At 48.1% G+C, this 9,576-nt stretch overlaps 1 pseudogene; it reads left to right on the forward strand.

Annotated features, from left to right (window-relative positions):
- The first annotated feature begins 4,512 nt into the window (after positions 1 to 4,512).
- On the forward strand, positions 4,513 to 4,655 carry LOC121292065 (annotated as a pseudogene).
- The last annotated feature ends 4,921 nt before the right edge of the window (positions 4,656 to 9,576 follow it).

Consider the following 9,576-nt stretch of genomic DNA (forward strand, 5'->3'; position numbering starts at 1 on the left):
CTGTTGCAAATCACTTTAAATCTGTGACCTCTCGTTCCCTCAATGAGTTTCTCCCTATTTACTCTATCGAGCCCCCTCATGATTTTGAACAGCTCAATCAAATCTCCTCTTCACCTTCTCCTCTCCAGAGGAACAGTCCCAACCTCTCCAAACTATCTTCATAACTCAAGTGTCGCAAGGTGTTTTCCTGGAACCATTCTTGTAAGCCTCCTCTATGCTTTCTCCAATGCGATCACAACCTTCCTATAATGTGGCGCCCAGAACTGTACACAATATTCCAGCTGAGACTGAACGAGTGTCTTATATTGAGGGAACAGCGCCCCTAATTGGAGAATGCCAAAATTGCAGTCAACCTTCTAGGAAAGTGGCTTCTTTCCTTTTAAGGCAATAGGCAAATATTATAAATATAGGGCACCTTTTCTCCAAGTAGAGGGATGGTTAAGTATGTTCTACAAGGCATGAGAAAAACTGACCTGTTTAATGGAACAATATTATGAACATGGTGGCGCTATGAGAGGTAGTGCTTGATGTCGGCTGGCAGCGCGTGAGAGTTTTTTTAAGTATACCAGCGCACCCCAACTTTGCCCACAACCCGAAGAGGCCAGTGTACCACAGCCCCAGGAACGTGGGAACAGTGAGGCGCTCAGCGCACCCCAGCTCCAGGAAGCCGGGAGCAGCAACGCCCCAGAGGGGGTGAGGATTGGAGAAGCTTCTCCAACAGAGGACATTTCAAACCCCGCTCTCTGCACGGACCCCCAGATGTCACCCGAGCAGAACACCGCCAATGGGGAGGTTCAGGACGCTTTCCTCAGCCCATCCAAAGTGAAGCAATTTGAGCACACCACGGGCATGAAGGAGCAGACCAAAGGTCTGGAACTCTCAGAGACAACAGGTTTGGTAAGCAACTAAATACTTTAAAATGGGTGTAAAGTTTGTATCCATAAATGTGTGTAGCATTAAATCTACTACGCGATGTGTTGCGACCTTGGACTACCTTGCCAATGTCAAAGCTGACCTGTTGTTTCTGCAGGAGTGTGCGATACCGCACCTCAGCTCCTACAGGCAATGGTTATGATGGTGGTCCCATGGGCCATCGATCTGGTCAGGAGGAAACGACTCTCGTTCCTCCGGCCTGGGTATTCTGCTGCGGGGAGGCTGCTTCACCGTCTCCCAGGTTAAGGAGGTGGTGGGCGGGCGCCTCCTCGTAGCAGACGTAATGTACAAGAATGCTCCACTCTGGTTTATTAAAGTCTACGCCCCGTCACAAGGGGCTGAGCGGCTGGAGGTTTATCAGCAGCTCCCACTGCTGCTGGTGACCTCCAGGCCGGTCATTCTGGGCGGTGACTTCAACTGCATCATCAATGCGGCTGGACGATCCGGCAGGGCTGACAGCAGATTGGACGCTACGTCCAGATCCCTGATGGAAACAGTTAAGGATGCCAAGCTGCACGACGTCTTCAGCAACCCTGCAGACGGAGCGCAGCGTCGATACACCTGGTCGCGGCCAGACGGGTCCGTCTGTTCCAGGATAGACTTCCTGTTTGTGTCCCGTGCATTCACAGTCAGATCCACCGACATCAAGCCGGTGTTCTTCTCTGACCACTGCCTCCTACTGGCTGACTGTCACTTACAGAAGGACCAGAGGGTGGGCAGGGGGGCACGGAAGCTAAACGTGAAACTGCTGACCCCAGAGAACTTTGAGGAGCTCAAGAGGGGTTACAAAGGTTGGAGAACTGTGAAACCCCACTTTGAGTCCCTGACACACTGGTGGGAAGCGATCAAGGGAAACATCAAGAGGTTTTTCATCCTCAAAGGCACCCAGAAAGCTATAAAGGAACAGAGGGAAATGTCCCGACTCCAGAAAAACATGCAGATCTGCTCCGGCTGCAGTCGATGGGGTCAATGTCAAGGGGGAACTCCAGGAGGTGAAGAGCCAGCAAGCCTCGCTCTTTGCCTCGGAGGCCTCCAAGATCATCTTCCATTCCAGAGTCCGCTCCGTGGAGCAGAATGAGACATGCTCACGTTTCTTCTTCCAAAAGGTACACAGAGAGAGCTCTGTGATCAGCAGCCTGAAGGAAGAAGATGGCTCAGTTAAGTCATCACAGTCCGACATTTTGAGGATCAGCAAATCCTTTTATGCCGGATTGTAAAATGTGAAGCCCACAGACAGCACGGCCTCCCAGTCCTTCCTGTCCTCTATCACGGAGGTCTTAGACGACAGTACACGGGAGAGTCTGGACAAAGCGCTAACTCCTGATGAACTGACTAAGGCCCTTGAGTCCTTTGAGAAGAGTAAAACTTCCGGAAGCGACGGCTTGCCGGTGGAGTTGTATTCGGCTCTGTGGGACTGGATCGGCCTGGACCTGCTAGAAGTGTACGAGAGTATGCTCCTGGCCAGCAGCATGTCAGAATCCATGAGGAAAGGCATCATCACCCTCATCTACAAGCACAAGGGGGAAAGGGAGGAAATTAGAAATTGGCGACCCATTTCACTGTTGAATGTGGACTATAAGATTCTGTCCAAGGACATCACCAATCGGGTCAAATCGCTCTGGAATTGGTGATCTACCCTGACCAGACCTGCACTGTGCCGGGCAGGAAGATCTCTGACAGCCTCGCGCTGCTCAGGGATACGATTGCCTATGTACAGGACAGGGATGTGGATACCTGCCTCATCAGCCTGGATCAGGAGTATGCCTTTGACAGAATATCGCACACCTACATGGTTTGGGGAGGGAATTCGCAATTGGATCCAACTGCTTTACACTAATATCAGTAGCGCAGTCTCTATCAATGGGTGGGAATCAGATAGCTTTCCGATTAAAGTTTTTATTGGAGTCAGGCAGGTCTGCCCTCTCTCGCCTCTTCTTTTCATGTGTTGCATAGAACCCTTTGCAGAGTCCATCAGGAAGGATCCGGACATAAGAGAAGTGATGATCCCAGGCAGTAGAGGCACTCAGACTAAAGCCTCCCTGTACATGGACGATGTCACTGTCTTCTGCTCGGATCCCCTGTCGGTGCACAGACTGATCCACATCTGCGACCAGTTCGAACTGGCCTCGGGAGCCAAGGTAAATCGTGGGAAGAGCGAGGCCATGTTCTTTGGGAACTGGGCTGACCGATCCTTTGTCCCCTTCACTGTCAGGGCTGACGGCCTGAAGGTGCTGGGGATATGGTTCGGAGGGACCAGGGCACGCGTTAGAAACTGGAAGGAGCGAGTATCTATGGTGAAAAGGAAACTGGGCATGTGGGAGCGACGCTTCGTCTCCATTGCGGGTAAGAACCTGGTCATCAGGTGTGAGGCACTCTCACTGTTGCTGTACGTGGCGCAGGTAAGGCCCATTCCACACTCCTGTGTGGTGGCGATCACCCGAGCCTTCTTCCGCTTTGTCTGGAGATCGAAAATGGATCATGTCCTCAGGGACACGATGTACAAGCCTCTAGATAAAGGGGGAAAAAACGTGCCCAACATCGCCCTCACACTGATGGCCACCTTTGTGTGCAGCTGCATCAAGCGGTGCGTAGACCCTCAGTACGCAAACACCAAGTGTCACTACGTGCTGAGGTTCTACCTGTCCCCAGTGTTGCGAAGGATGGGTCTGGCCACACTGCTGCGGAACGCTCCAAGTAGTTGGACCGTGCTGTACCATCTGTCCCTCGTGGAAAAATTTATGCAGAGAAACACCTTTGACCACAAGTCCATCAGGCAGTAACGTCTTAGAGACCCTGAGGGAAAAGAAGAGGGTGGATCCTGTGGGATGGTTCCCCGAGCAGACTGTCAAAGTCATTTGGCAGAATGCCTCATCGCCAGAACTTTCCAACAAGCACCAAGATGTAGCTTAGTTGCTGGTGAGAAAGGCCCTCCCCATCAGATCCTTCCAATACGCCAGGAGTCTCACCCCCTCAGCATGTTGCCCTTGAGGTGGCTGTGGTGGGGAAGAGACCGTTGTTCACCTCCTTGTAGATTGTGTCTTTGTAAAGAAGGCCTGGAGAGAGATACAGTGCTTTCTGTCGAGGTTCATCCCGAGCAGTTCTGTGACAGAGGACTCTGTGCTCTATGGGCTGTTCCCAGGGACACACACCGAGACAAACATCAACTGCAGCTGGAGGATCATCAACTCAGTGAAAGACGCTCTTTGGTCTGCCCGAAACTTGTTGGTCTTCCAGCGCAAAGAGTTGTCCCTGACCGAGTGTTGCAGACTGGCACATTCCAAGGTCCAGGACTACGTGCTGAGGGACACACTAAAGCTTGGGGCAGCTGCCGCAAAGGCGCAATGGGGAAGGGTCGCTGCCTAAGACCTTTCTGCCCACAATGCATCGAGGGACTGGGAACTGTGTAGAGCCCTTTGGGCTGTACAGCTCAAAATGAATGTCTGTAAATGATTGTAATATTCATTGTTTGTACTGATACACCTTGTGATTCATGTTGTAAAAGTTAAACCTGATTGTATTTTTGTGATGGTGATTTTGAAATGGTTTGAAATGTTGTTGAAGATATTTTATGAATAAAGTATATTTTTGCAAAAAAAAGGTTCTCCCAGGATGAGGCTAGCCCATTGCACTTCGGGTGTGCTGACGCCTGCGATGTCCCCAAATGCGGGATACTCGACTGCAAAATTTGTGGTAGTGGGGGACTGCGTTCGTGCTCTCCCCTGATTTACAATTCAAAAAAGAGATTTCAACTTTTTGTTCAAGCATGTTCTTTATTATACCTTATCCAATACAAGCAATATAGGCCACAGAATACTCTTTCCAAATCTAGACTCTTTTGTTTTCCCTCCCGCAGCTATCCAGGCCCCCACTCTTTTCCTCCCTGCGATTATCAACAGGCGATTATTCCATCTCCGCATTATTTTATCGCTGCCATTTTTGTGGCCGCCAAATTCCACGCGCCATTTTTAACCCTGCATTTGCCCACTCCAATATTGTCTCTCAAACCCGAATATAATACCCAACCCACCATCAAAACAGTCCCTGCACTCCTTCCAGCACAACCCTCCACCTCCCAACCCACCCGTATCTCTCTGGACTTCTGTATAATATCATCAGTCAGCTATTCATTCATTTACATTCACCATTTAAAACATGCAGCTGTGAACCCTCACTACTTCAAACATGTACAAACACCCTGTCCCCATGTTCATTCTAATTACCCCCCTCTGAAATCAACAGCAGCCTCCCAGCCCCTCTGTATAATCTTCCCCTTCAACAGCCCCCTCTGTGATTCCTACCTTCTCAAACTCTGCCCCCCTCTCCCCATGTGTAAAGTCTTTCCCTGCCCCTTCTGCAGCTCACTTCCCCTGCTGTGGATTTATCTCATGCCTCATGCCTCTGTAGTTGCCTTTATTCAACTGTAATACCGTTATTCAGATGTAATACCGTTACATCTGATTCCAGCTTTTTCCTCTCAAATTGCAGGGTAAATTCTATCTTATTATGGTCACTTCCTCCCAAGGGCTCCTTCACCTTAAGCTCCCTTATCAAATCTGCCTCATTACACATCACTAAATCTAGAATTGCCTGTTCCCTAGTGGGCTCCACCACAAGCTGCTCCAAAAAGCCATCTCGTAGACATTCCACAAATTCCTTTTCTTGGGATTCACTACCAACCTGATTTTCCCAGTCTACCTGCATATTGAAATCCCCCATGATCACTGTAACCTTGCCTTTCTTACACGCCTTTTCTATCTCCTGGTGTATCTTGTACCCCACATCCTGACTACTGTTCGGAGGCCTGTACATAACTCCCATTATGGTTTTTTTTTACCTTTGCGGTTCCTCAACTCTACCCACACAGATTCTACATCATCTGACCCTACGGCGTTTCTTCCTATCGATTTAATTACATTTCTTACTAACAAAGCAACCCCACCCCCTCTGCCAACCTGCCTATCTTTTCGATAGGATGTATATCCTTGGATATTTAGCTCCCAGTCCTGATCCCCTTGCAGCCATGTCTCCGTAATGCCCACCACATCATACCTGCCAATTTCAATCTGCGCCACAAGCTCATTTACCTTATTTCGTATACTGCGTGCATTCAGATACAACACCTTCAGTCCTATATTTACCATCCCCTTTCTCATTGTCGTCCCTTTATCTGATGTGCTTGAAGTTAGATTCCTAGCCCTTTCCAAATACTCAGAATTGACTGGGAGAAGAGCCTAACAGGAAAGAAATGGAACAGCAACGGCAGGAGTTTCTGGGACTAATTTGGGAGACACAGCAAAAATTCATCCTTAGGAAGGAGAAGCATACTAAAGGGAGGATGAGGCAACCATGGCTGACAAGGGAAGTCAGGGACAACATAAAAGCTAAAGAGAAAGCATACAATGCAGCGAAGAGCAGTGGGAAACCAGGGGATTGGGAAGCCTACAAAGACCAACAGAGGACAACTAAAAAAGAAATAAGGAGGGAGAAGATTAAATATGAGGGTAAACTAGCCAGTAATATAAAAGAAGACTGCAAGAGTATTTTTAGATATATAAAGGGTAAGAGAGAGGCAAAAGTTGACAATGGGCCACTGGAAAATGGCGCTGGAGAAGTAGTAGTGGGGAACAAAGAAATGGCGGAGGAACTGAATAGATACTTTGCGTCAGTCTTCACAGTGGAAGACACGAGTAACATCCCCAAAGTTCAAGAGAGTCGGGGGGGCAGAGGTGAGGATGGTGGCCACTACCAAGGAGAAGGTGCTAGGAAAACTGAAAGGTCTGAAGGTGGATAAATCACCTGGACCAGATGGATTACACCCCAGAGTTCTGAAGGAGATAGCTGAAGAGATAGTGGAGGTGTTAGTGGTGATCTCTCAGGAATCACTGGAGCCAGGGAGGGTCCCAGAAACTGGAAAATCACTAATGTAACCCTCCTGTTTAAGAAGGGAGTGAGGAAAAAGACAGGAAATTACAGGTCGATTAGCCTGACCACGGTCGTTGGTAAGATTTTAGAGTCCATTATTAAGGATGAGATTTCAGAATACTTGGAAGTGTATGGTAAAATAGGGCAAAGTCAGCATGGTTTCATCAAGGGGAGGTCATGCCTGACAAATCTGTTAGAATTTTTTGAGGAGGTAACAAGTAGGTTAGACAAAGGAGAGCCAATGGATGTTATCTACTTGGACTTCCAGAAGGCCTTTGACAAGGTGCCGCACAGGAGGCTGCTCAGTAAGGTAAGAGCCCATGGTGTTAGAGGCAAGGTACTAGCATGGATAGAAGATTGGCTGTCTGGCAGGAGGCAGAGAGTGGGGATAAGGGGGTCCTTCTCAGGATGGCAGCCAGTGACTAGTGGAGTTCCGCAGGGGTCAGTGTTGGGACCACAACTTTTCACTTTATACATTAATGATCTAGATGAAGGAACTGAGGGCATCCTGGCTAAGTTTGCAGATGATGCAAAGATAGGTGGAGGGACAGGTAGTATTGAGGAGGCGGGGAGGCTGCAGAAGGATTTGGACAGGTTTGGAGAATGGGCAAAGAAGTGGCAGATGGAATACAACGTGGGGAAGTGTGAGGTCATGCACTTTGGTAGGAAGAATAGAGGCGTGTACTATTTTCTAAATGGGGAGAGAATTCAGAAATCTGGAGTGCAAAGGGACTTGGGAGTCCTAGTCCAGGATTCTCTTAAGGTTAACTTGCAGGTTCAGTCAGTAGTTAGGAAGGCAAATGCAATGTTGGCATTTATTTTAAGAGGACTAGAACATAAAAGCAGGGATATGCTGCTGAGGCTTTATAAGGCTCTGGTCAGACCACATTTAGAACATTGAGAGCAATTTTGGGCCCTGTATCTCAGGAAGGACGTGCTGGCCCTGGAGAGGGTCCAGAGGAGGTTCACGAGAATGACCCCAGGAATGAAAGGCTTAACATATGAGGAACGTTTGAGGACTCTGGGTTTATACTCGATGGAGTTTAGAAGGATGAGGGGGGATCTGATTGAAACTTACAGAATACTGAAAGGCCTGGATAGAGTGGATGTGGGGAAGATGTTTCCATTAGTAGGAGAGACTAGGACCTGAGGGCACAGCCTCAGAGTAAAGGGAAGACCTTTTAGAACAGAGATGAGGAGAAACTTCTTTAGCCAGAGAATGGTGGATCTATGGAATTCATTGCCACAGAAGGCGGTGGAGGCCAGGTCATTGAGTGTATTTAAGACCGAGATAGATAGGTTCTTGACTGGTAAGGGGATCAAAGGTTACGGGGAGAAGGCGGGAGAATGGGGTTGAGAAACTTATCAGCCATGATTGAATGGCACGGCAGACTCGATGGACCGAATGGCCTAATTTCTGCTCCTATGTCTTATGGTCTTATAGAAAATGACCAACGGGAATCCCGTTTAACGGTCATCTCCCAGGTAACTCTCATCATCTCTGCCTCAACTCTTACGCATTTACAATGCTTCTGAACACAATCCAGCAGCCAACATTGAAGGTTCCAGATCCCGAGTGAAATGAAATGATCATGTCTGGTTTTTAAAAAATGTTTTATTGAAAATTATCCATATTTTAAAAAAAAATCCACACAGAAACCACCCCGTAAACATGGAGACAGATTACAGTCACTGTACGAGAGCCTGTAGAAATATTCAGCACCAGTGGAGCCCACACAGGCTGCTCCACTTCACAGAAACAGGTTTAAAATATAAAAATACATACCATTTAAAGGGGCTGCTAACTCCATAAGAAAGGGTCCCCAAGTAAACGCTCAAGAAAAACCTGATGCCTAAATTGCTCAAGAGTCATCACCTCATTTGCGCCAGAGGAAGATAACCTCACAGGTTTCCTAGAAACACTCCCTCCCATCCACCTCCTCCGAAGGTTCGTTATGTTTTCTTCCTGAAACTGCCACAGCCCCTTTAAGAATGGCACCTTTCCCATCATTTCCCCCCCACCCCCCCCTACCTTTGGAAGGTAAAAGTAACCAGCTCGCTCAACTAGCACCTCTTTAATTGCCCCTCTTGGCTGTAATTTTTTTTTTAAAAAACATATTTTATATCTTTCGCACGATGTTTATAAACATTTAGCACCGATCCCACCATCCAGGTATTTGATATTTGGGTAAAAACAAAAAAACTGCGGATGCTGGAAATCCAAAACAAAAACAGAATTACCTGGAAAAACTCAGCAGGTCTGGCAGCATCGGCGGAGAAGAAAAGAGTTGACGTTTCGAGTCCTCATGACCCTTCGACAGAACTTGAGTTCGAGTCCAGGAAAGAGCTGAAATATAAGCTGGTTTAAGGTGTGTGTGTGGGGGGCGGAGAGATAGAGAGACAGGGAGGTGGAGGGGGTTGGTGTGGTTGTAGCGACAAACAAGCAGTGATAGAAGCAGATCATCAAAAGATGTCAACAACATGTTGACATCTTTTGATGATCTGCTTCTATCACTGCTTGTTTGTCGCTACAACCACACCAACCCCCTCCACCTCTCTGTCTCTCTATCTCTCCGCCCCCCACACACACACCTTAAACCAGCTTATATTTCAGCTCTTTCCTGGACTCGAACTCAAGTTCTGTCGAAGGGTCATGAGGACTCGAAACGTCAACTCTTTTCTTCTCCGCCGATGCTGCCAGACCTGCTGAGTTTTTCCAGG

The sequence above is a fragment of the Carcharodon carcharias genome, chromosome 19, assembly GCF_017639515.1.
Source record: "Carcharodon carcharias isolate sCarCar2 chromosome 19, sCarCar2.pri, whole genome shotgun sequence".
NCBI lineage: Eukaryota > Metazoa > Chordata > Chondrichthyes > Lamniformes > Lamnidae > Carcharodon > Carcharodon carcharias.